The 27,403-nt window shown below is 42.8% G+C and overlaps 1 protein-coding gene across 1 annotated transcript in view; it reads right to left on the reverse strand.

The window, feature by feature from the left end:
* Positions 1 to 27,403, reverse strand: part of CNTNAP2 (contactin associated protein like 2) — a 2,081,195-nt gene that overhangs the window by 421,212 nt on the left and 1,632,580 nt on the right. The window lies entirely within an intron of this gene.

The raw sequence follows: 27,403 nt of genomic DNA on the forward strand, positions 1-27,403 counted from the left end.
AAGGAAGCTCAAAGTACCATTATTCTTCTTCTTTTTTTCCTGTCCAATCATTATGGGAGGGCAAGAAGGAGATAACACACACTGCCACTGCTACTCCCCCCACCAGAAACCTCTGCTTCCCTGAACCAACTCAGTTCCCTTTCTGGTACAGCAATTCAATGAGACTGGCAATTTCATGAGAAGATCCAGATTTTACTGCCATTCCTATGGCTGTGGAATCATAGGAGACCAGTGGCTCTGATTATAGTACAGAGTAAATAGAAATGATATATAACAAATTCAGTACAGAAATTTGCACATAGTTATAGTAATGTTTGTTGTGTGAATTTATAACTAATATATGCATTGTTAAAAAGAGACAATTTTTACATGTAGAAGACTAAGCAAGAAAATGAAAAAGCAATCGGAGATACTAAGCAGTGACAAAGAAAAGAGAATTTTAAAAACTGCTTCAAGTAAACTAATAGAAATCTGCAGGAGCAGAGAACTCTATGGTCCCACAAGGATACACAGGCAACAGGAAAAAGTTGGTGATGGACCATGGGTTCCAGAGAGAAGAGAGACAATCTTAAGTTGAAAAAATGTATTGATCAAAGACCCAAGAAGGGAACAGTGGTGGTCAAGTTTATAGAAGCTGGTAAAGGAGCCAGAAACTCAGGCGGATTGGGGAGTCTGGCCCATAGCCATGGCTCAAGGCATGATGTGCTCTGCCCACAGCTGGGTGTAACTATATGGTAATACCCACGAATGAAGATAGACACATAAGGGATCCCAACCCGGTAAGTGTAAGGAGTCTGCCAGGAGAAGGAATTCTGGTGTTCCATCTGGTTGCAGGATAGGCATCACAGGGTTGTGCCTGAGTGTATGGCCTTGTAAGAGAAGCACTCATTAGTAAGACTCCTGCTGGGTGCAGAAAGGATGTGCCCATTGATGACTAAGGTTTGATGTAGGGTTATTTGAGCTATCTCTCTACTGAGTGTGCTAAAAATCATTTTGTTACAGTTCAATAAAGTTCCAGTTATTTCTTAACCTCCTGGTGTGCTGCATGATTCCTCAACTGGGGAGCTTCAGGGAATCAGAATGAGATCAGTGTCTACCCAAGACCTTAGCTGCTAATCCAGATCCATGCTTGGAGTTAACATGGGTGAGACTCGGGTTACACCAGGAAAGTCTCATCCGGGGGCCTGCATTTAGTGCCACTTGAGTGCCGTGATGACCTAAGCACTATTCTGTAAAGGTGTGCATAATTGGCATTGCATGCAATTGCAAGGGGGCATACATATGGGCGGAGCATAGGCAGGACTTGAACGTGTCTTCAATGCACGCAAAATATAGAATACTATAGCTGCGTGTGCTGCCTGCTGCACTTAGGCGTGCCCATCGACCTGGTGTAACTGGGTGTGCCTGCATTCAGGCGTGTCTGTGCTTGTTTATACTAGAATTCTATAATGGCATTCAGGCACCCAGACTCCATTATAGAATAGATGCTCCTCGGGCTGGATCAGGTTGTCTACATCTAGGCACCACTTTATACAATTGCCAGCTGTATCCACATATTTTGCACAGGAGCACCTTCTGAAACTGCGGATATAGTAATGGCAAATATTGTGTGTACATGGATAATTGTAGGTCAGGGAATTTTCTCTGCAGACTTGGTTTTGAACATTATCCCTCAACGAGTCCATATTGCCTATAAGATGTCCCCAAATTCTTTATATGGCGCCTTATGTTGTGCACTCTAACTTGGCTGCATGGCCAAACTGAGCACACAACTTAATTGATTAACAAGCCAAGCAGTGCCGTTAATTGGTACTTAATAACCAATTAGAGACACTAATTGACTTTAACTAGAATTAACACACACAACTTTCTAGGCATATTCTATAAAGCAGTGCACGTAAATTCTAATGCGTACAGTGGAAAAGGGGCATGGCCATGGGTGTGGTATGGGCGGGTTGTGGGTGTTTTAAAAAAACTATGCACACTGTTATGGAATACACCCAATCTGCATCTAACTTAGGCCTGGTTTTAGGTGACCTAAATGGGTGCACCTAAATTTTAGTCATAAGAACAGCACTTGAGCATATTTTCCATTAACTTGCGCCTAACTTTAGGCATAGTTTATAGAATCACACTAATTGCGTGGGTTTTGGGCACCAATTTTTAAGGCGCCATATATAGAATCTAGCCCAATGTGTATAAACAGAACGAAGCACAGATGACTCAGATACCACGGCTGAACAAATTCTGAGACTACCAAAATCTTTTGCAATCAGTACAACCAAATTGAACCCATCTATTGTAAGAAAGTCTAGGGGAGGGAGAATGGACGAGAAATTGTTTTTCATCATTTCCCATTGTCTTTCTGGCAGGACTTCCTTACTATGATTGGCAAAGCTCTTTCAGATGAAGATTGGTAGCTGGTCTCCAAGTTTAGTTTCTTGAAGAGGCTACTATAGTAAGTGTCCACGACAGCAATAATAAATCATTGAATTAAAGTTAGTTAAAATAAAGCAGTGTGCTGGGTGAAAGGACTATACAGTGACATTTCAGGTATCAGAGGGACTGCCCTTTCCTATTCAAGTGTATAGACCTTGGTGTTTGGCACTTTTAAAGGACAGCTGTATAACTGAAGGGAGCATTTGTGGGACAGACTGAAGCATGCCACAGGGGAGAAGGAGTGTCTTATCTGCAATATCTCAAACAGTTTTTATGTTTGAGTTTATTCAGGTACATTATATACCGCCTTTCACAACAAATCAAAGCGGTGTACAATACTAAATAAAAGAGAAAATGGAAAGGAGCTCCAACTTCATTAATTTAATGCAGTTGGATTGAATGCTTATTTACTGTGTCTGCCTTGTAGCAAAGGGGACCATAAAAGGATCAAATGGTTCTAAAGAAAACACAATAACATGTACATGGCCTTTTATTGGCCAGAACTCAGGAACAACCCTGAGGCAGACACCTAATCAATTTGTTGGGTCTATGGGCACACAGACAAGTGAAGGGGTCCCCTCCAATTAGCAAGCTCATTAATGCAAATAGCAAACAAGTCAGGCACAGCAGAGTAGGGAAAAGGCAAAAACTGTACTAGAGACCTCTAACAGGCCTTTCCCAAGGGAAGAAAAGCCTGGCATCTCCCTTGTATTTGGGGTTTTATACTTCCCCTCAAATATTTGGACTACATTATCATTGGCTAAGGGAGGGATTCTCAACCCAGTCCATGGGACACACCCATGCCCAGATGATCAAAAGCCCCATGCTATTCCAAACAGCATTCTAAAAATAGCACTGGAACAGCACTACTACTACTATTTAGCATTTCTATAGCACTACAAGGCGTACGCAGCGCTGCACAAACATAGAAGAAAGACAGCCCCTGCTCAAAGAGCTTACAATCTAATAGACAAAAAATAAATAAAGTAAGCAAATCAAATCAATTAATGTGAACGGGAAGGAAGAGAAGAGGGTAGGTGGAGGCGAGTGGTTACAAGTAGTTACGAGTCAAAAGCAATGTTAAAGAGGTGGGCTTTCAGTCTAGATTTAAAGGTGGCCAAGGATGGGGCAAGACGTAGGGGCTCAGGAAGTTTATTCCAGGCATAGGGTGCAGCGAGACAGAAGGCACGAAGTCTGGAGTTGGCAGTAGTGGAGAAGGGAACAGATAAGAAGGATTTATCCATGGAGCGGAGTGCACGGGAAGGGGTGTAGGGAAGGACGAGTGTGGAGAGATACTGGGGAGCAGCAGAGTGAGTACATTTATAGGTTAGTAGAAGAAGTTTGAACAGGATGCGAAAACGGATAGGGAGCCAGTGAAGGGTCTTGAGGAGAGGGGTAGTATGAGCTATACTGCCCCTATGATCAGAGATAATAGAATGCAAATGTATGCACACTATTATCTCTGATCATAGGGTAAAGTGCATGAGGATTGTGCTTGAGCATGCTCTCAGGCACAATCCTCTTGCACTTGTTTGACAAGTCTGGGCTGTCAAAAGCCCAGACCTGTCAAACACAGGGGCTGAATGTCTGTGGGACCACCAGACCACAAACAGCAAGGCCCTAGTGGCCTAGTGCCCCCACCAAACCCCCACCCCAAGTCAGCGACACTGGGCTGGAGGATCGACGGACCTCCAGCCCCTCCGATCCCCACCCTGACAAAGGTTCACGGGGGGCTGGAGATCTGGTGGATCTCCAGCCCCCTAACCCTTCCTTGCATCCCCCCCAAAAGCCCTGGTGGCCCAGTGGGCTGCAAATCAAGCCCCCCGGACCTGGTAGTCTAACAGCCCTCTTCCCCGACCCCCCCTGTATCTTTGTTGGCGGAGGGAGGTAGTACATTCCTTCCTCTTCCAGTGCTGCACACAAGTTTATCTCAAGCATATTCATTGTTGACATCCTGAAAACCTGTCTGTCTGGGTGTGTCCCAAGGGCTTGGTTGACAACTCCTGGGCTAAGATATAATGCTTAATCCTTCCACTTTTATACTCCGATTACCCCCTCTGTTGGTGCAGGGGCCCAGAATGTTCCTCCTGTGTCTGGAAAAGGAGGAGGTGATCCACCAAGGTGGATGAACACTAACTCCCATGAGAAATCATCAGATAAAGGGAAGTGGAAAGTGGACCACTGTACATCAGTATCCCGTTTCCCTGGAGTCATTGGTCCACTTCCCACTTCCCTTTATCTGGAAAAGGAGAACATTTTGACAGCCTGCTGCAAATGTAAGTTATCGTGCTAAATTTGAATTCTTTGCAAGAAAAAAAATGACATTCTTCCAGACTTGAGTCAAACCTCAGGGTCAGAGCTGAATAGGACTTGATGTCTCCATTCCCCTCAAATGGGGTGCAGAGCAGAGGCTCCCAATCCATGCAGGACTTACTGACAGTCTTTGCAGGTACAGAATGGAGAGGGAAAATACTTTACTAAACTGGAGTTATTGCAGGTTGTGATACTTTTTTTTTCCAGGCAGACACAACAGTTAATCAAAGATGATGGTGTTCAGGACCTTGTAAGATGACCTACAGTAAGTCACTTCCATAGGTGCCAAGTTACCCAGATCTAGGCTGGAGATTTTGGGTCAATTCTGGTTATGAATTTACATCCCAAAGCAGTGTGGGATTTGTAGTGCCTGATGCAGCTCATTGAAATCAGTGCTGCAAGTCCGATAATACAACATGATGACGTGGTCAAAAATCCAGGACTTTCCCAAAGTCTCTAGCCTGGAACTGAATAACTTGGCATCTCTGCATTTCAGATGTTATTAAGAACCATTTAGCACACTTTTCACTAAAACTCCGATTCCAAACATTTCATACTCAGGGCCTGGGGGAACGGCTTGAAATGCGGTTCCATCAGTTCTTTTCAGACTCCAGAACAGCAGTGCTCTTCTGCTCTAGCCCCTCCTTTCCGGACAGCCTGCAGAGAGTAGAGGAGATGTTGAATCTGGAGCTGAGCAGAACACAGAACAGTTTACTCTGCTCTCTACTCAGCCCGTCCTCTCCTGTTGCTCCTGTCCCTGCCTATATGCCCCTTCTCTGCTCTACTGCTCCATTTCCTTTTTGTCTACGAATTAAGCCCTCTTCATACTGTACTGAAAAGCAACAGTACTTATATCTTAGTAAGCAGGACCATTATGTAAGATATTTCTATAGTGGAGGAGTGATCCAATAAAACATGCCTGATGTGTATGATTGGCTTGGAATTATTTCTATTCCACAAATCACTAATAGTTCTAGGCAGTTAACCATTAGACATAAGAAATATTAATCCATCACACAACAAACACAAGCAAACTACGCAAGATGAAAAACACTAAAATTATAATAAAATCGTTATATCACAATCTGCAAAAGCCTGAATAAAATAAGAAACGTATTTACTTTCTTACGAAAAGCCAACAGGTCAACTAGCAATCTGATATAAAAGTGTAAACAAATATACAGGTAAATTGCTCCAAATGCTTAGACCCATTATGAAAATCATGTTATTTTGAATTTTTACCCCATGAATATTATTGGGTCTTGGAACAGTTAATAACCCCTGCGTCTGAGAAGTTGGTAAAAAAAACATTATCTAACCTACTTTAAAAAGTAGCATAATAAGTTTATAACATATGCATCAGTCAAGAGGATGCCAGTTTTATTAGGCCAGCTTAAACCTGATGATCCAAACAAAATCCATACTCTGATCAAACCCAGATACTGTTCCTTCTGTTAGGACTGCAATCTTTACAATAATCTAAGCTCTCATTTTTAGCCCCACAATGGGGTTGATGAGTTAATATAGTGCCAGAAGGGACATTATTTTGATTTAGGAAGAGTTACAGAGCAGTGTACTGTTTCTAATGGCCCGCAACGCTTCTGGCACTTGCTGTTGAGTCGAGCACTTCAAATATGTTAGCTGAAATGGAATCTGCAGTCTCCCAGCTCTCTTTTTGCAAAAGAAACACAAGTACTCAAGCAGTCGGTTGAGCTGCATGACTCTGTTGGCCATGCATGTGCTTGTTTTGCTTTTGGCTAACTGTGCAATTTTATTAGCATATCGGCCTGATGATTATGGAAACTGCACGCTCATCAAGAATTTTCAGTGACAAATGATCCAGATAAATGAACTGCTTGGGCCAAATGCTGGAACATTTGCTTTGCTCATTTTTGAAAATTGAGCCCCTTGTGTTTTCCAAGGTTCATAAGTACTACTGAAGTTTAGTTGAAGTAGAGCACGTTGGAAGTAAACACCTGCATACAGTAGGGATGTCCTTGTACAGATCATATATTCACTTACAGCAATATTAGATAGGTTAAAAATACTTGAAGTGAAAGGGTATAATCATGCCAACAAAACTGCCCCACACTATTCCATATCTTCAATGTCTTATGGCAAAGCCCTGTTGCATTCAATATCTCATAATATTTTCAAAGGATAACTGTATATTGTGTTCAGACCATCAGATACGGCTGCATTTCAACGTCCCTACTCAATTCAGGACTGCAGTCTGCCAAATTTCTTCATCAGTCTTATTATTTTTTTCATTTTTATATAAACCTTTCTCTTTTTTAGCACTGTCTCAAATCTCATGTGATACAATGTTTAGTCACCGTTCAAATATTTGCGAACTTATCTGCAACGCTGTGGAGAACCAGCAGCTGACATAGCTATGTTTCACATTCTGCCTCAAAGCAAGCGGTCTCCTGACTCAAAATGTTCTGCTGCTCCATAGAAAAGTTTATATAAAAATGAAAAATATAAAAAGACCGATGAGGAAATTTGGCAGACTGCAGATATTGAATGTAAAAGGGCTTTGACATGAGACATTGAAGATGTGGAATAGTGTAGGGCAGTTTTGTTGGCTTATACAGATAAGACAGATAAATTAAATATGCAGCTTTTCACTATTAAATGAGAGGCAATGTTATGCCTCTTTGAAGGTAACAGACCAGTTCTTCTTGGTCCCTTTCATTTGTTTTCTGGAGGTTACAGACAGCATTCATACAAGAACTGCTGGAAATTTCAGTAGTTAAAATAAAATTATATGAAAAACAAATGACCTGATACTTTCAGACAATCTGCTCAAAATATTTCTGCTAAAACTAGATAAATGGATGGACACATAACATTCTTACAGAAAGCAAACCTACAGTGAAACCTGGGGGAGTGAACTCTATGCTGAACGACTCTCGGTTTGTGCCAAACTTAATTATCATGTTCTTGCAGGCAGCTCAGTTATTCTGAGTGTGATATCAGTGCTTGTGTAGCCTTCTGTTCAGAATTGTGCAGCTCCTTTAATAAACTTTCCTAAAACAGCTGGCTGCTTCTCTATTATTGAAGCAAGGAGAAGAAAGACTTCTGGCGGATAGGCCTCCTTTCCTCCAAGAAAAAAAAAGTCAAAAGTCACAAGTTTTACAAAGCAAGCACCAGCTCAATAAAGACAATGGAGCAAGAGGGTAAAGTACATAAATGATTTAAGAGCAGAAATGTGGGGATCTCTTGTCAGGTTCAGAGCCTCCTGTATGTAAGTTACTGCAGTTCAGGATTCAGGAACAGAGTGCCCAATATTTAAAATGATTTAAATCACCTGCCCGGGGATAACCGGGCATATTCAGTGGCAGTTAACCGGATGGTGCCTCTGAAAATGTCTGGTTAGTTCCCAAATCTCATAAATATGACCGCATAAAAGTTAGTCCTATTTTTATGTGGTTCACCATAGCTGGTTAAGTGCAATCTTCAGCACTTAAACGGTTATGTTTTTGCCATCCTCGTATACCTGGAAATTCAAAGTTGGAGCCTGGACATGGTTTGGCTTTGAATTTCTGGGGATAACACTGGTGGCAGTCAGCAAAACACTGACCGCTGCCAGCTGAATATCAGGCTCAGGCTTTTTATTACAGCATACACTTTCACAAAAAGTGTAAATATTTCTGGGCCTACACTTCCAAGCTTATGTACAAGTTATGGATCCCTTCTCCCCAGGAACAATGAGAGGATGCCAGCACATCACAACTCACAGCTCTACCTGGCCATGCTGGCAGGAACACCTTCCTGGTATCACAGTACCCTTTTGAAAGTCCTGAGGATCAATCTAGCACTCAGAGGGTGGGGTGCAAGTCCAGGCTTCAGACCACCTGCAAACCCTACAGATCCACTTCATGGTCATCCTCCCAAAATAGCCGTTCCCTACTTCAAGGCCAGCCAATGTGCTTTGGCCCGTTGAGAGGACCAAGCATGACTGCCTCTTCCACTGTCACCCCAAGCTTCCTAGCTGGTGATGCTCTGTGGGACAAACATTTGGTAGGGTTGTGCCCCACCTGCTGCCTATGCTTTGGTCCTAAAAGGTATAGACAAAGTTCCAAGGAAAGTGCAATTTTTGTGTTTTGCCCTTAGGTGGTAGTATAGAGCTGCTGTCTGAAATGACATATCTGTAAGCTTTCCTTGCTAGAGAAAGGAGATAGTTTCTCTTTCTTGAGTTCTTTAGTATTGCAACTGTTGGGGAGAAGCCTAAGTGATATAAGGAGAGGCTGAGAAAGCCTTGCAATGTGGGCCTAGTCCACCTCCTTAGGATCAACTTGCAGTAGACTAGGATAGCAACAGCTCAAGCACTTTAGCATAAAGAAATCATGAGCTCACATGTTGCATAACCAATTGTTTATTGTTTACTAGTAAAAAAGGCCCGTTTCTAAAAAAAAAAAAATGAAACGGGCGCTAGCAAGGCTATCTTGTAATGGTGATTATGTTTTTAAGGCTCTCGTCGAAGTGATTTCTCCTCTCTCCCCTGCCCTCCCCTCTATGTCCAGTGACTCTTCCCTCCTCTCCCATCCCCTCCGTATCCCGCGATTCTGGCCTCCCCTCCATGTCCAGCAATTCTCCTCTGCACTGCCCTCCCCTCGGTGTCCTGCGATTCTGGCTTCCTCTCCATGTCCAGCAATTCTCCTCTGCCCTGCCCTCCCCTCCGTGTCCCGCGATTCTGGCCTCCCCTCCATGTCCAGCAATTCTTCTCTGTACTGTCCTCCCCTCGGTGTCCTGCAATTCTGGCTTCCTTCTCCATGTCCAGCAATTCTCCTCTGCCCTGCCCTCCCCTCCGTGTCCCACGATTCTGGCCTCCCCTCCATGTCCAGCGATTCTCCTCTGCCCTGCCCTCCTCTCCGTATCCCAGGATTCTGGCCTCCCCTCCATGTCCAGCGATTCTCCTCTGCCCTGTCCTCCCCTCCCCTCTGTGTCCGGTGATTCTGGCCTCCCCTCCCATGATTTTCTCCTCTCCTCCCATTCCCTCCATATCCAGCAATTCTCCTCTACCCTGCCCTCCCATCCGTGTTACGCGATTCTCTCCTCTCCTCCTATCCCATTAATGTCCATCGATTCTCCTCTTCCCTGGCCTCCCCTCCATGTCCAGTGATTGTCCCTGCCCTTGCCTCCCTCCATGTCCAGCAATTCTCCTCTGCCCTGCCCTCCCTTCTGTGTCCCTCAATTCTCCCCTCGCCTCCCATCCCCTCCATGTCCAGCGATTCTCCTTTACCCTGCCCTCCCATCCGTGTCCTGCGATTCTCTCTTCTCCTCCCATCCCATTCCATCCATGTCGATTCTCCTCTGCCCTGCCCTCCCCTCGATGTCCCTTGATTCTGTCCTCCCCTCCATGTCCAGCGTTCCATTGCCTTCACTTGTATTGCTTGTGTTCGTATCATCCTGACGTTAGCTCGCCTCCAGCATTCCCTTCCCTCTCACTGTTCAGCTCTCTGTTGTCATTTCATCTTTACGCGAGGGCGGGACAGTGAGAGGGAAGGGAACGCTGGTGGCTTGCTGACGTCAGGATGTTACGAACCCAGCCAGCCAGCCAGCCAGCCAGCCATGGAACATTGATGGTACAAATTATTAAATTAGAAGATTAGTGATATTTCACCTTTGCCCAAGGTGGAGTACAAAAAATATATATAATTAAAACAACAAACTAATACAAATATACAACAAAATACTGAGTTTCCACTGACTGCGGTGTTGCTTTAGTCCTAGTAAAATTATAAGTAATTTGGAACAAATGATTACTCAACATTTTATTAAAAAGCAGTAGTACCTCATCGCTGTTTAATCGCCAAAGTTAGCTAGTTCCATTCCTTGGGTCCAGTTATAGAAAACATACTTCTCCTGTAAAACCTGCAGGGTCCTTATAAGCATTTCTGGGTATGGGGGCTTCAGAGTCTTCTTTCTTTCCAGGTTCTTCTTCATCTAAGGACTTTTACATGCATGCATTATGGCTGCATTCCTCCCTTTGTCTCCTTTGGAGCCAGGGCTTATGTTTTGAGATTTTATTTAAGTGAAGCTATGGGGAGGCATTTTTATGTGCTTAGACTGCAGACACACTTTCTTCTGGATTCTATATATTGCACCCAGATTTGAGCGCACTTCTGAGATGCATGTGTAACTTAATTGACTAATGAGCTGTTAATCCTCAATAACTAGATGCTAACAAATGATATTTGATGTTAATTTACACCAATTAGGATTTGTGTGTGCATCGGGTTGTGCGCTATTCTATGAAGCTGAATGCCTAAATTCCTTAGCATGCAACCTAAAAAGGGGTGTGGCCACAGGAGGGGCATTGGTGAGTCATGGGCGTTCCAAAAAGTTGCACACAGCCTTATAGAATAATGGGTCTGCGTGCCCAACTTGGGCGCCAGGATTTACACCAGGTTTCAGCAGGTGTAAGTCTAATGCAGGAACTGGCACTAAGCACTATTCTATAATGCTGGGTACCTAAATTCCATAGCGCATAACCCAAAAGGGGATGTGGCCATGGAATGTGCATAAGTGGGTCATAGGCATTCCAAAAATTATAGAATAATAGGTCTCTGCTCCCAACTTGGGCACTTGGATTTACACCAGGTTTCTGCAGGCAAAAGCCTGGCACCCAGAGTTGAACAGAAACCAGTGCAAAGTGTTATTCTATAAAGGGCATTGACCTTTCATAGAATAGCACTTAGCACTGCTTTTCCTGCACTCATTTTTGAGCACCATTTATAGAAATTCCCCCTTTTTGTGAGCAAATCACTCTGCTGAAGTTGCAGACATCAGCAGAGTGATTTGCACGTCTATAAGACCTCATGAAGTCAGTGAGTTTCTATGTACTAGGGAGTTGGGGGGGGGGGGGGAAGTCCTAAATATATCAGGCTTATAGATATTTTTGAAACTCATTGCAACACTGGATAGCTTGGATGTTTCAATCCTGTTGCACATTTTCATAGAGGTTGAAAATGTTCCTGCTCCATTTTTGGTGTCTTTTTATTTGGAAAGGAATAGAGAATTATGCTGAACCCCTTTTTTCATCACAGAGGGAAGGCATTTTTGGGCACAAGAGAAAGGTCAGGAATGTGTTTGGCTTTGAGACCTCAATATGAGACCAATGTTTTCTGCAATTTCCCTGTAAAGGTTGGAGTAAAGTATCAAGCATCTAGATATGTTTCTTGGGAGCCAGGGCACCTAAAACTTGCCTTCAAGGTAAAGCCATAATCACTAATTTTCACTCTATTTCTGGAACTGGTGTATGAGAACAGAAAGCACAGTGCTATGCTGTGTCTCACCCTCATTATAATGTACCGTTGTGTGCTGTTATGTTGCTTCTAGGGCTGTACCAAATATTTGTATTCGATTTGATTTGGCCCCAAATAGTACCTCTAATACATTATTCATATTTGGCCCAATAGTGAGTGAAATTCAAATATGAATAATCTGGGGCTCTACTGTGCTAAATCCTACAGAAATAAACACTTGATCTCTGATTTCACTTCACTTCTTTTATTATTTGTGATGTTAAAGCTCAATGCCCATTATTTATATTTGGCCAAATAATATTTTTCATTATTTGTATTCAGTCGAATAGTAAAATATGCTATTCAGTACAGCTCTATTGCGTCTGTGATTTAATTTTTCTTGCTCCCTTCCCCCCCATATTGTTGGCTCACACATTTTGGTTTAGTCATTTCTACGAATATCATTTTTTTTTTTATCTGTATGAATCATTTATGTCTGTATACGTTTGGGTAATCACCATGTTAAATGATAAAAATCATCTTTTTTACATTAATATTACTTGGTCATGGTAGGCAAATACATTTTTGATGAAAAATCTTCTAAAGTCTCAAATGGGGTAAATCAACCTCAGCATGACTGAAAGCCAACAAGATTAGTTGTTCAAATAAAGGATATTACAAGGTATAACTAACAACCAAGTTCCAAGAAGCTTTCATCCTACCCTATCTTTTCTCCAATAAAATTCATTTTTGTAGCTGCAGTCCATTATTAATGAATGTATGAGCATAATTTTACAAATGCAAATAGTTTAGCATGTAAAACTAACAAAATAAGAGGGAACACAATAAAGTGGTGTGGGAATAAATTTTGACAACATTAATTATGTTTAGTAGGAGTGGAAAGATGTGCACAGTGCCACTTTCATATACCTTCTCAAATAATTAAGAATTAATTCACTTGTCTGGGTAGCTGCACTTAGCAGTTAATATGCATGCATAACAGATTTTCAACAGCTATTTCTTTGGCATCTATTTAAGTAACAGTTTCTACTAGGAATGGTTTATTGAAAAGGAGCAAAGACAGAAAAATACCACAGAACAGAAAACGTATCTTGTACATACATAGGGGCCCTTTTACTAAGTCATGTAGGCGTGTACGCGCATCCTATGTGTGTCAATTTTGAACTACTGCCCAGCTACCGCGTGGCCCAGGCGGTAATTTTGTTTTTTACGTGCATCTACTACGCATGCTGGTAAAGTTTCTGGTTCGTGGCGCCAACCAGGCAGTAATCAGCATTGTATGTGCGCTGATGATTAGCACCCGGTTAACGCGTGAGAACGTATCCTAAGTCAATGTGTGGTAGTAAGGTCTCAGGCCCAAAATGGATGTGCACCAATTTTCATTTTGCCACACGGCCATTTTTGGCCCAAAAAAGAGGCCTTTTTTGCAGGTGCGCTGAAAAATGGATCTGCGCACGCCCAATACATGTGTTTACACCAGTGCAGGCCATTTTTCAGCACACCTTAGTAAAAGACCCCATAGTTAGTCTCTAGCACAATACTGGAGTCTACAGTTTTTTTCTTATGGATGTTCTCCATACTCCTAGAATATTTAGTATTTCAACAGCTTCGAAACCATTGCACCAAAATCAAATCCTCAGTTAAACTTCTGCAAAATCTCCAACGGGGCTCTGAAAAATCCTGGACCAAGGATCCCCCAAACTTAGTTCCCATGGGCCGCTGTTCACTGGACTTTTCAGGATTTCAATCACAAATGTGCAGGATCTCTGTTTGCATACAATGGAGGTAATCTATTCTAATAGATCCCTTATATATTCATTGGGGGAAGCCTGAAAACCCTCCTGGGTTGTGGCCTTTGAGGGCCATTTGGGGTCTCCTTCATTGTGTCTGCATACACAGTAGAGGGAAGAAGCCAGAAACCATGCCCCATGGAAGGAGATGGAAAGGTCCCAATACAGTTATACAAAAGAAAAAAGGTAGAGAAAATAAGGGTGTCACATGACAGTCACACCCTAGTAAAAGTGGACTATAGCCTTAAAGCTGACAAAGTTACCCAGTTCCAGGGAGGAGACCTTTTGGCCAGTGCTGCCTTTCAACTTAAATCTCCAAACAGTATGGTATTTGATCATACGAAAGGATCAATTGAGCGCCTATGGTTAGCCGTGTCATTTTGGAAAATAGCACTGGTGGGGTAGGAGTGAAATGGGATAACTGTAGCCACATGAGGATTGCCTCCAGAATGATGGGTTAAATTTCAGGGGGTAAGTAGAGGACCGAAGGTGCCATTAAGTATCTTTGGAGGCTTCTGAGGGCAATGAGGTATGGCTTTAAAGAGAGAAACCTGTTCAGAGAGTTCATTTTCATGGACTTAAAGCTGCACAGGGGTGAAGGTGTGGCCCAGTTTCACTTCACTTCACTCCTTTGGCCACCAGTAATAGGCTTAAAGGTAATAGTGGTGGTGTTGGTGGTGGGCAGGGGAGGTACCTGGCCAGGTAGCCAAAGATGTTGGATAGAAAACTTGTAGGTAAATTGCTTCCCTGGGCTTAAAAAAAAAAAAAAAAAAAGAGAGATAACTACACATCTTTGAGGTATATTTATTTTATTTGCAACTATAGGCCCACAAAGCCAGTTTTTTTTCTTTTTACAAAATGATGCATTAATTAGATGTTTTGCATGATTTTTCATCACATCAAAGCTTATAAATAGAGAATTTAAATAAATTATTGCATGCACCAGACTAAGCATAAAGACCTACTATTAATTTGCATAAATAGGCTTTACATGGAAAAATGTGTAAAACACTGATAAATCAATATTTAGCTAGGGCAGAGTATATATATATATATTTTTTTTTTAGTGCTGGCTGCACCAACTGAAATGGGGAATACATATGTATATTTTGTCTTCTCTCAAAACATGCTCCCCTTGCCATGTACACATATTCATGATTTACTGTATACGTGCAAATACCAGCTTTCTAAAATTGAGTTTTCTACATATATGCGAGATGCACATGTAAATGCCAGCATCTGCACATGCAAATCGTGAATAGGGCTTTTATAATAACTGTGTATGTATCCTCTCTGGAAATAGAGCAATAGATTTCATTGAATCAGAGTTCTCATGGATAAATGCTCAGTCCCCCTTAATCCTACTTGAATGGAAAAACATAAATCAATCAATCACTGTTGAAGTTCTTTTGTAAAATGCTCATTCAAAGGAGACTAGGGATAAAAATAATTTAAAAAATCAAAAACCTTTGCAGGAGGAACAACGGTCACTCAGAATTAAAAACCTTTTGTCTACTTTCACAAAATATAACTTGGTCCAAATTGCCTCGCTGTGTACATGTTGCTTTCAGTTCACCATCTCTTTTCCATGTAAGTGCAAAGCCAGAATAATAAAGGTATCAAGGTATTCCTTTCTGCAGAGACTACATCTGAAGGCAGAAAAAGTAGAGCATACATCGTTCCTAAAACTTCCTTACATCTTGTTCCTCCTGAAGCAGAAGACATGTGTATAATATAAAGATCTGAAGAAGGGATAATATGGTATCGACAGCCCACATTAAAAAAAAAAATCTCGGTCTAATAAAAGATAAGTCACAATGAGTATGTTTCTCATTTGTATCAACATTGTTGTATTAGCTTCACACGTCTGAAGTTTGATCATACTTAACTGACTTTGATAGACATTACTGTGCTATGGACTGACATAGGGCATCACCTCTGTTTTGCTCTTCCTGCACTGTGCAGTCACTTGGCAGAGCATGAAGCATCCCAACAGCACTGTCAAAAAAAGATCTTGCTCCAGAATGCATCAAAGGATCCTTGCTATTCATATTCCTGCTTTGCCTTTAATGATAATAATAATAATAATAATAATAATAAAGAATGTTGAGGACTGACATGTCCCCTGGGGAGGTCAGGTAGAAATGTTTTACTGGTGAGCATGTGCTATGCAAGGATGCAATTTGATAGCACAGCCCTCTGAAGCACCACTGTGCCTTCGCAGGATTTTCTTTCGTATCTATATAATAATTGGTAACTCTGCTTCCCTGGGTGGCTGGCTGGCTGGGTTCATAACAGCATGCTGATGTCAGCTTGCCTCCAGTGTTCCCTTCCCTCTCAGTGTCCCGCCCTCGTGGAAAGACAAAATGACATCAGAGGAGGGCGGGACACTGAGGGGAAGGGAACGCTGGAGGCAAGCTGACATCAGCATGCTGTTATGAACCCAGCCAGCCAGCCACCCAGGGAAGCAGAGTTACCAATTATTATATAGATATGAAAGAAAATCCAGCAAAGGCACAGTGGCGCTTTAAGTCACTGTTGAATAAGGTGGTGTTTCAGATGGAGCTTCAGAGGGCTGTGCTATCAAATTGTATGCGAGCCCAGCCTGCCGCCGCTGTGACCTGAGGTAAGATGAATGGCTTAAAGGCAGGGCGGCAGGAAGGACAGAGTCACTGGCCATGGAGGGGAGGGCAGCATCGCTGGACATGGATGGGAGGGCAGGGCAGAGGAGAATCGCTGGACATGGATGGCATGGGAAGAGAGGGGAGAATCGTGGGATATGGATGGGAGGCCAGAATCATGGGACATGGAGGGGAGAGCAGGGCAGAGGAGAATCGCGGGACACGGAGGGGAGAGCAGGGGAGGGAAGAATCGCTGGAAATGGAGAGGAGGACAGGGGAGAGAGGAGAAGCAGAGGCACACTCCAACGTAATGTACATCACAAGCGAGAAGCAGAGGCACACTCCAACATGGTCTACATCACATGGCTCCCAAAAGAAGACTTACACCTTACACAATTATTCCTTATCATCATAGCACATTCGTCCTAACGGTTCCCTTAGAAACATAATCACCATCACACGATAGCCTTGCTAGCGCCCATTTCATTTTTTTTAGCAAAACGGGCTTTTTTGCTTGTTAAAAATAATTCTGACATGATAAATGTATAGTTTTAAATATCTTTAATCATAGATTTTTCATTCCTTCTTCCCTCATTCAGGGCTTCTTTTACAAAGCTACGGTATGCACTAGCGCATGCTCACTGCAGCTGAAAACAGCATACTGCGGGATGTGCTGAGGTGTCCCTCGGTCATGGTTCAATCTGTGTGTACAAATTATGCACTTAAAAAATCCATTTTATTTTACCACAGAGGAAGTGTGTCTAAGGGTGGAGAGTGGGTGTTTCTGCACGAATCAGTGCAGCTAAATTGCTGCGTGTTAACTGATAAGCACGGGATTAGCTCCTGAGCCCTTACCACCTACAAAATAGGTGTTGGTAAGTGCTCACATGCTAATAGCAATATTAGTACATGCACTTAATAACTGTTCGGTAGTAGGCTGAATGTCACGGTCCCAAACGATATCACAAAATTGTATATCAGCCAAAATTGGACTATGAGGTGTCAAAAAATACTAATTCCTGAATGTGGGGGGGAGGGGGGGAAGTCTCATAGAACACCAGGTCCTACTTTTTACTTCAAAGACCTCTTTGGTGCTGGGTTTAATCATCATCAAAAAAAACCCTCCAACCATTGGTGATGCAAAATATGAATCAATTAATATGTGAATGAAAAACTGGGAAAATTTAACAGTGAATAAAAGTATTGTATATTCAGCAGAGATGCACTTAGCTTAGGCTGAAAGATTTTTGCTATTATTAGTGGGTATTTTTACTTTATTCCACAGCATAAAAGTACAAGGATCATTTACCAGACCCACCCAATCTCGGCTCAGGCCCACCTTGTCTCTGTCAGATGATTGGATCGCCAATCGGCGCCAGTCTTCTTAGGCACCGGTTACCCTGCACAGCTGCATTTAGTCACCTGCAAGCCTCCAGCAGCCCTCATTTTTGCCTTTTGTTGCTGCTTGGGACTTGGGGGACCTGCTTGCTGCCAGAGTACCACTCTGCTGCTGTATCACTGTGGCTGCTGCTGCTGTTATTGCATGCTAGAGTCTAGCCTGCCCTGCTTACATAGATACAGTGGTGGAAATAAGTATTTGATCCCTTGCTGATTTTGTAAGTTTGCCCACTGACAAAGACATGAGCAGCCCATAATTGAAGGGTAGGTTATTGGTAACAGTGAGAGATAGCACATCACAAATTAAATCCGGAAAATCACATTGTGGAAAGTATATGAATTTATTTGCATTCTGCAGAGGGAAATAAGTATTTGATCCCCCACCAACCAGTAAGAGATCTGGCCCCTACAGACCAGGTAGATGCTCCAAATCAACTCGTTACCTGCATGACAGACAGCTGTCGGCAATGGTCACCTGTATGAAAGACACCTGTCCACAGACTCAGTGAATCAGTCAGACTCTAACCTCTACAAAATGGCCAAGAGCAAGGAGCTGTCTAAGGATGTCAGGGACAAGATCATACACCTGCACAAGGCTGGAATGGGCTACAAAACCATCAGTAAGACGCTGGGCGAGAAGGAGACAACTGTTGGTGCCATAGTAAGAAAATGGAAGAAGTACAAAATGACTGTCAATCGACAAAGATCTGGGGCTCCACGCAAAATCTCACCTCGTGGGGTATCCTTGATCATGAGGAAGGTTAGAAATCAGCCTACAACTACAAGGGGGGAACTTGTCAATGATCTCAAGGCAGCTGGGACCACTGTCACCACGAAAACCATTGGTAACACATTACGACATAACGGATTGCAATCCTGCAGTGCCCGCAAGGTCCCCCTGCTCCGGAAGGCACATGTGACGGCCCGTCTGAAGTTTGCCAGTGAACACCTGGATGATGCCGAGAGTGATTGGGAGAAGGTGCTGTGGTCAGATGAGACAAAAATTGAGCTCTTTGGCATGAACTCAACTCGCCGTGTTTGGAGGAAGAGAAATGCTGCCTATGACCCAAAGAACACCGTCCCCACTGTCAAGCATGGAGGTGGAAATGTTATGTTTTGGGGGTGTTTCTCTGCTAAGGGCACAGGACTACTTCACCGCATCAATGGGAGAATGGATGGGGCCATGTACCGTACAATTCTGAGTGACAACCTCCTTCCCTCCGCCAGGGCCTTAAAAATGGGTCGTGGCTGGGTCTTCCAGCACGACAATGACCCAAAACATACAGCCAAGGCAACAAAGGAGTGGCTCAGGAAGAAGCACATTAGGGTCATGGAGTGGCCTAGCCAGTCACCAGACCTTAATCCCATTGAAAACTTATGGAGGGAGCTGAAGCTGCGAGTTGCCAAGCGACAGCCCAGAACTCTTAATGATTTAGAGATGATCTGCAAAGAGGAGTGGACCAAAATTCCTCCTGACATGTGTGCAAACCTCATCATCAACTACAGAAGACGTCTGACCGCTGTGCTTGCCAACAAGGGTTTTGCCACCAAGTATTAGGTCTTGTTTGCCAGAGGGATTAAATACTTATTTCCCTCTGCAGAATGCAAATAAATTCATATACTTTCCACAATGTGATTTTCCGGATTTAATTTGTGATGTGCTATCTCTCACTGTTACCAATAACCTACCCTTCAATTATGGGCTGCTCATGTCTTTGTCAGTGGGCAAACTTACAAAATCAGCAAGGGATCAAATACTTATTTCCACCACTGTATATACATCTATTGTATAGAAAATAAATTTAACCATGCTCAATTTTGCTTGGAAACAGAGGTACTAGAGAAAGTGCTTTTTTTGTTAGATAATTCAGATGAGACCTGAAACAAAACAATATACCATAATTAAAATCCACAGCTTGGAAACTAGTTTAGATTATACCCAAACCATCTGCCTGATTTGGATCTTTTTGAACCATTTTGAGTGTGAATAGTTGCAGGTTTGGATTTTGTATTTGCCAGTTCACATATTTGCAGCATGCTGGTTGCAACAGTGAAGAGTTAAGACGACAGATCACTAGACTATCTTCAGCCTTACAAAGCAGGCACCTGGGCTATAAGACAGAGATGCAAAATAACTCCGTCCTTAATTGGTAGCAGTGTAGAATACTAATAAATGGTTTTAGCACAAGGCTCCTCAGAGATTAAATTTACTCCTTTAAACTGCGAAAAAATGCAATCTGACATGTATCTTAATCAAATTTGCTATACAAATATAATCAATGCACCGCTTAGTCAATTTTACGTTTTAATTGCTCTTTCTGTATCACGTACATTCCAAAGGTTGCTAAATGTATTTTGCTCTCCCAGTAGGTTCTGATTTTACATATTGCTTTCTCAGTTTTTGCAACAGCTTTATATGGAAGCGTGGCAGCTTTGTACAGATGTATTATTAGGATGATTATTGAAATCTATTTTTTTTAACTTCATGGAAAAAAATTCTAGTGCTTCAAGATAGTTTCTTTAAATAGGGATGCATCAAATGTTAATTATTTTCTCTCCAAAACTGTGCTCCACAAAGAGGAAGTCTGTGCTCTGTAGTCCTAGCAAAGATAAATAAAATAAAATTAGTTCCAATATCTCAGTGGGAAAGGAGCAAAGTTAAAGTGCTTTTTCTTCCAACAAATGCTTCTTTAATTTGAAAAGAAATAATAGTTTTTGAGAACTTGCCTACTTAGCCCACTTCACATCTAAAACTGTAAGAAAACCAGGGACATTGCTATGCTGGCCATCATCCCACGGCTGATACTCAAAAACAAGCTGAGCTCCAGAACACAGGACACCATTTTAGAGGCCTTGCATCACTTTTACATGTGTAAATGGCCAACATGTGCAAATTGTAATTTAGCCAAGCTTCAGTAGAAGCAATGGGATGTGTAGTTTGGAAAGGGGCATGTTATAGACAGATTTTAAGAATGGTTTAGGTGGGAGCTAAAAATATGCATGTATTTGACTCTACAACAGGAATGCATGTATACATTAAGGAATGTGTATGTAATCATTTACACCTGCACTTAGGCAGATATAAATGTCAGCTATGAGCTGGTTTGGACTTGCAGTTCACACCAGTCATTGAGGGACTGATAGCGCTAACCACTCCAGTTTGTAAAATAAGAAAACAGTTATTTACCTCAGCACCTAGACTTTCAGGGGCTCGTTTACTAAAGATTAGCTTGAGTTATCTGCAGCAGGGCCCATTTTATTCCTTTGGGCCCTGCAGCAGATAACTCAAGTTAATCTTTAGTAAAAGACCCCCTCAGTTTTCTAAAATCCACTACTTATGCATGTAAATACTGGGATTTGCAAATATAGGGATCCTTTTACTAAGCTGCGGTAAAAGTGGCCTTGGCACTTTCCTTACATGGGTCTTTCCCACATGCTAAGGCTATTTTCACTGTTGAAATATCATAAATATAGAAATTTGAGAACAAAATCATAATATTAAATCTCAAAAAATTATTTTGTTGAGAACATTGAAGGAGGAGAACTGGGTAGCAAAAAAACCAACAGTTTTAATAACCAACGCCTCAACTGCCACAGAAGGCCTACATAGATGATTCTTCACAGGTGGCTACAATCACTGGTTTCTAATGGAGCTCTGAAAAAAGCAACAGCGGAAAACAACTCCTAAGCAGGAGAAAAAAGCCTACTGTTGCCAAAAAACAGACACTGCCATTCTTACAAAATTGCAAAACCAGTCTCTTCGCTATCAGTGGTCATATATAGCTAGAAAGTCCTAAACCAAAACTAAGCTCAAAAGCTTATATTGCCTTGCAATAAACTCTTTATATTGAGGTCTTGTTAGTCTCTGTGAAATATTTTACACAAAGGCAGTGCATTTGACTGCTGAACTGTTTCATGGTCATAGGGCATCATTTCTGACTGGTTGAAGCTCTCTAACTTTAGATATTGAAGGGGGTCTTATAGTGATTGAGGGTATGGATGCGAAGAATGACAGTGCTATGAGCATTGGGAGCACCATGAAGCAACATAGAGACCACATTAGCGAGCCTATGGGATCTGCTTGGTACCAAAGGATCTGAAAGCACAAATGAACATAACTAAAATACAAACTAATGCACGCGTCAACCTTTTCCTACTTGAGCACACAATTCTGGAACGCGCTGTCACACAACTTAAAATCGATCTATGAACCAACTAACTTCCGCAAACTATTGAAGACCCATCTCTTTGACAAGGCATACCACAAAGACCAACAAATATGAACTCCTTCATATATACCCAGAATTCTTTCTATTTATTATTTATAGTAACATCACGCTTTATCATTATCTTATTACCCAAGAGCCTTCTGTCATACTAAATGTTTATTTCTCATACATCTCTACTATTCACAAAAGTGGTGATAGGGAAGAAGCTGGAAACTACAGGCCGGTAAGCCTCATTTCGGTTATTGGAAAAGTAATGGAAGCGATGCTGAAGGAAAGGATAGTGAATTTCCTGGAAGCCAATAAGTTGCAAGATCCGAGACAACATGGTTTTACCAAAGGGAAATCGTGCCAAACGAATCTCATTGAATTCTTTGATTGGGTGCAGGGGCATAGCCAGACTTCCGTGGGAGGGGGGTCCAGAGCTCGAGGGGAGGGGGCACATTTTAGCCCCCCCCACCACCGCCGCCGCCCCCTCCCGCCACCATTGTCGCCCCCCGTCTCTGCCGACCCCCCTCCCACCGCGAACCCTCCCCCGTTCTGTTCTCTGAGTCTGACGTCCTGCACGTACAACGTGCAGGACGTCAGCATGCAAGGAAGAAGTCTTTTCTCTGCAGCAGAATGGTCGGAGAGGACGTCGGCTGGCGGGGAGTGGGGTCCCCCGCCAGCAAAACGGAAGGTAGGCGGGGGCGGGTTCGCCGGGAGGGGGGGGGGGTCCCGACTGAAATCTATGGGGGCCCAGGCCCCCTCAGGCCCCACGAAGCTACGCCACTGATTGGGTGACAGGAGAATTGAATCAGGGACGAGCTATAGACATAATCTACTTAGATTTCAGCAAAGCTTTTGACACGGTTCCCCACAGGAGGCTCTTAAATAAACTGGATGGGTTGAAGATAGGACCCGAAGTGGTGAACTGGATTAGGAACTGGTTGACGGACAGACGCTAGAGGGTGGTAGTGAATGGAATTCGCTCGGAGGGGGGAAAGGTGAGTAGTGGAGTGCCTCAAGGATCGGTGCTGGGGCTGATTCTGTTCAATATATTTGTGAGTGACATTGCCGAAGGGTTAGAAGGTAAAATTTGCCTATTTGCAGATGATACTAAGATCTGTAACAGAGTGGACACCCCGGAGGGAGTGGAAAACATGAAAAAGGACCTACGGAAGCTAGAAGAATGGTCTAAGGTTTGGCAATTAAAATTCAATGCGAAGAAATGCAAAGTGATGCACTAAGGGAATAGAAATCCACGGGAGACGTATGTGTTATGCGGGGAGAGTCTGATAAGTACGGACGGGGAGAGGGATCTTGGGGTGATAGTATCTGAGGATTTGAAGGCGACGAAACAGTGTGACAAGGCGGTGGTCGTAGCTAGAAGGTTGTTAGGCTGTATAGAGAGAGGTGTGACCAGCAGAAGAAAGTGGGTGTTGATACCCCTGTATAAATCGTTGGTGAGGTCCCACCTGGAGTATTGTTTTCAGTTTTGGAGGTCGGATCTTGCTAAGAATGTAAAAAGAATTGAAGCGGTGCAAAGAAAAGCTACGAGAATGGTATGGGATTTGCGTTACAAGACATATGAGGAGAGACTTGCTGACCTGAACATGTATACTCTGGAGGAAAGGAGAAACAGGGGTGATATGATACAGACGTTCAAATATTTGAAAGGTATTAATCCACAAACGAACCTTTTCCAGAGATGCGAAGGAGGTAGAATGAGAGGACATGAAATGAGATTGAAGGGGGGCAGACTCAAGAAAAATGTCAGGAAGTATTTTTTCACGGAGAGAGTAGTGGATGCTTGGAATGCCCTCCCACGGGAGGTGGTGGAAATGAAAACGGTAACGGAATTCAAACACGCGTGGGATAAACATAAAGGAATCCTGTTCAGAAGGAATGGATCCTAAGGAGCTTAGCCAAGATTGGGTGGCAGAGCCGGTGGTGGGAGGCGGGGATGGTGCTGGGCAGACTTATACGGTCTATGCCAGAGCCGGTGGTGGGAGGCAGGACTGGTGGTTGGGAGGTGGGGATGGTGCTGGGCACACTTATACGGTCTGTACCCTGAAAAGGACAGGTACAAATCAAGGTAAGGTATACACAAAAAGTAGCACATATGAGTTTATCTTGTTGGGCAGACTGGATGGACCGTGCAGGTCTTTTTCTGCCGTCATCTACTATGTTACTATATATGTTACTATGTATTCATGATGTATTGTAAGCCACATTGAGCCTGCAAAGAGGTGGGAAAATGTGGGATACAAATGCAATAAATACAAATAACTGGTTGGACATTAAATAATTCTACTGCTCTGCTATGGGTGGGAATATAAGAGGTGTGTGCAGAATGACTGGTGTGTGCTAATCATGGCTTAAGTGTGATAGTGTGTGTATGGTAAAAATTTGAAGGGATATAGGGGGATTTGAAGGATCTGTGGGGTGGAAGATTAAGGGGTTGGGGTCAGGGTGGGTGGTAATCCGTCAGGCAAGGTGGGTGTGTTAATTGTATTTCCATGTGATTGGCAATGTTGGTTATTTACCTTTCCCTAATTTGGCTATGGGAGTGAAGGCTGGGCACTCCTATGGCTGCACTATCTCTGGATATATTCTTTTGCTAGATGTTCTTTTGCTTTTAGGTGATCAAGGCCAAGAGGCCATTAAAAGCTTTTTCATGGAATGTGTCTGGCATTAACTTTTCTATAAAGAGAACGACAATTCTGCAGACAATGAAGAGATATAAGGCAGATGTGGCCTGCCTGCTGGAAACTACGCTTTCACCCTCAGAATATCAGAAACTTAAAACCGCATAGGTACAGGAATATTATTATGCTTCATCCTCTGAAAAAAAAAAAGAATGGGAACAGCTATTCTTACAGGTAAATCAGTATATTTTAAAGTTTCTACTACAGGATAAAGAGATCAGATATGTAGTTGTTCATGGTCCTTTAAATGGTACTTTGATTACAATTGCATCTAGTTACGCATCCAATTCTGCACAAAAGTCCTTTTTCAAATCCTTGTTGCCTGTGTTATCATCATTTGCAGGAACTCCTCTGCTATTAGTTGGAGACTTTAACTCAGTTCTAACATCTGATATGGATGCTAATGTTGTTTCCTTTAGAGTGCAACCCAGATCGGACAGTGGTCTAGGGGCCTTGATTCGCAGTCTGGACCTAATGGACCCCTGGAGATTGCTCCACCCTCAAGAGAGGGATTATACTCATGTTTCGAAGGTACATGAATTGATGGCTCATATTTATTTTGCATAGATTGTTTCAAGGGGTGCTAGCTGTGACTATAGGTCCTTTAATTATATCTGACCACACTCTGATCTCTACAGAATTGGAGGGTTTGGGACCTCAGACAGGGAGTAAACCTAGACAGGGAGCAAACCTAGATGGTGTTTCCTAACCTACTTATATAAACATCAGGCCTTCCAGTTCCATAATCTATTCCTATAATCTATTCATGAAGGACAGGGTAGAAAAAAAGGGTGGAGGAGTGGAATTATATGTTTAAAATAATATTAAAGTGATAGAACTGCAGGACACATACTGTGGGTTAAACTGGTAACAGGGAAAGGGAAATGCATTTACATTGGTGTAATATATAGATCACCTTCACAGTCAGAAGAAATGGACAGAAATCTAATTGAAGACATCCACAAAATAGCTAGGAAAGGAAAGCATTAGGCAATTTTAACATGGAGGACGTCGATTGGGGCTCCCCTGCTGCACAGTCATCTAGAAACAAGGAGATCTTGGATTCTCTTCAGGTAGAATTGTTTCAGCAGTAGGTAAAGGAACCTATGTGGGATGGAACTATTCTAGACCTGGTGTTCATAAAAGGGGAGAATGTTTCTGATGTTACGGTGGGAGATCATCTGGCATCTAGTGATCACCGAATAGTATGGTTCAATATTAAGACAAAGGAGGAGAGGGCTTATTCGAGATTGAAGGCCCTAGATTTCAAAAGAACTAACTTTGCTGAGATGGGGGAATTTCTCAAGAAAAAGTTAGTTGGATAGGAACAGCTGAAGGAAGTAGAACAGCAGTGGGCAAAACTGAAAGGAACTATTTTAAAGGCGACAAACCTTTATGTTAAAAAATTATATAAAAGTAGGAGGAAAAGAAGGTTGCTCTGGTTCTCGAATGTAGTAGCTGAAAAGGTAAGGGAAAGAAGGTTAGCCTTCATATGTTACAAGATGACTCCGAAAGAGGAGGACAGGCAAAAATACCAGGAAAAGTTAAGAGAAGCTGGAAAAGCTGTCCAGGAATGCAAGGTCAATAATATGTTGTATCCTTTAACTCAACATATTATTGACCTTACATAATGCCTGCCCACGAGTTTCCTATATTTTTTCTGTTTAGTGTGGTGGGGCATGTCTCATATGTCTCCATAATGTGCTTAAACACATTTACCTTCTTTTATGTACATCATTGTGGGGTCCTTTTACAAGCTAAAAGGGAAGTACCGCCGGGCTACCACAGCAGCTCGGCAGTAGTTTCCACCCCTAGCGAGCGTCATAGTGTACTCAGCGGTAATTGGACAGTGGCATGTCTGCCTGGTTACCGACAGGTTAGCGTGGGAGCCCTTACTGCCACCTGAATGGATGGCGGTAAGTGCTCCCCCCCCCCCCGAAATGGCTGCGCAGCAAGTGCATCACTTCCCACACAGCCATTTCCTGAAAAAAACAAAGACCTGCCTTTTACCCGCTGTGGTAAGAGGGGGCCTCAGTGCACATCAGAAATACGCGCCAACGCCAACGCAGGCCCCCTTTTGCCTCAGCTTCGCAAAAGGGGTCCTGTAGGACTTGGAATTTGTGGACTGACTGCATGTATATTTGTTTGATGACCTCAGAAGCATTTATCACCATCTATTTTATAGCTGGTATGGGCTTCCGCGTTATCTGCATAGTAACCAGTTAGTGCGTGGTAATGTAGATGCCTTAACTGGTTAGCGCAGGAATGCCTACTCTCTGCCTCCGACACACCCCCTCAAAAAATAGCATGCGCTTATCATGTGCACATGGCAAAACTTTTACAGAATGGTTTAGCGTGTCCTGCGTTATGCCATTTTTGCTGTGTTAGGTACATTAGTGCTTAATGCAGCTTAGTGCCCCATAGGCTGCAAAATCTGCACATAGACACGGGTAACTATTGCCATTTACACATGTAAAACCCCAAATGCTGCTGCTCTTTTTTTGGACACGTGTATTGGTAAAATGGCTGTTTCCATGGGTTGTGCTGTCAAACGAACATGTGCTCCTGTGCGTCCTTTCACTATTTTGTAAAAACTTCCACATTCAGTGAGCCTTTGTAAAATACCTGAAACATTTTGGGTACCCTAACTTG

The sequence above is a fragment of the Microcaecilia unicolor genome, chromosome 1 (genome assembly GCF_901765095.1).
Source record: "Microcaecilia unicolor chromosome 1, aMicUni1.1, whole genome shotgun sequence".
Taxonomy (NCBI): domain Eukaryota; kingdom Metazoa; phylum Chordata; class Amphibia; order Gymnophiona; family Siphonopidae; genus Microcaecilia; species Microcaecilia unicolor.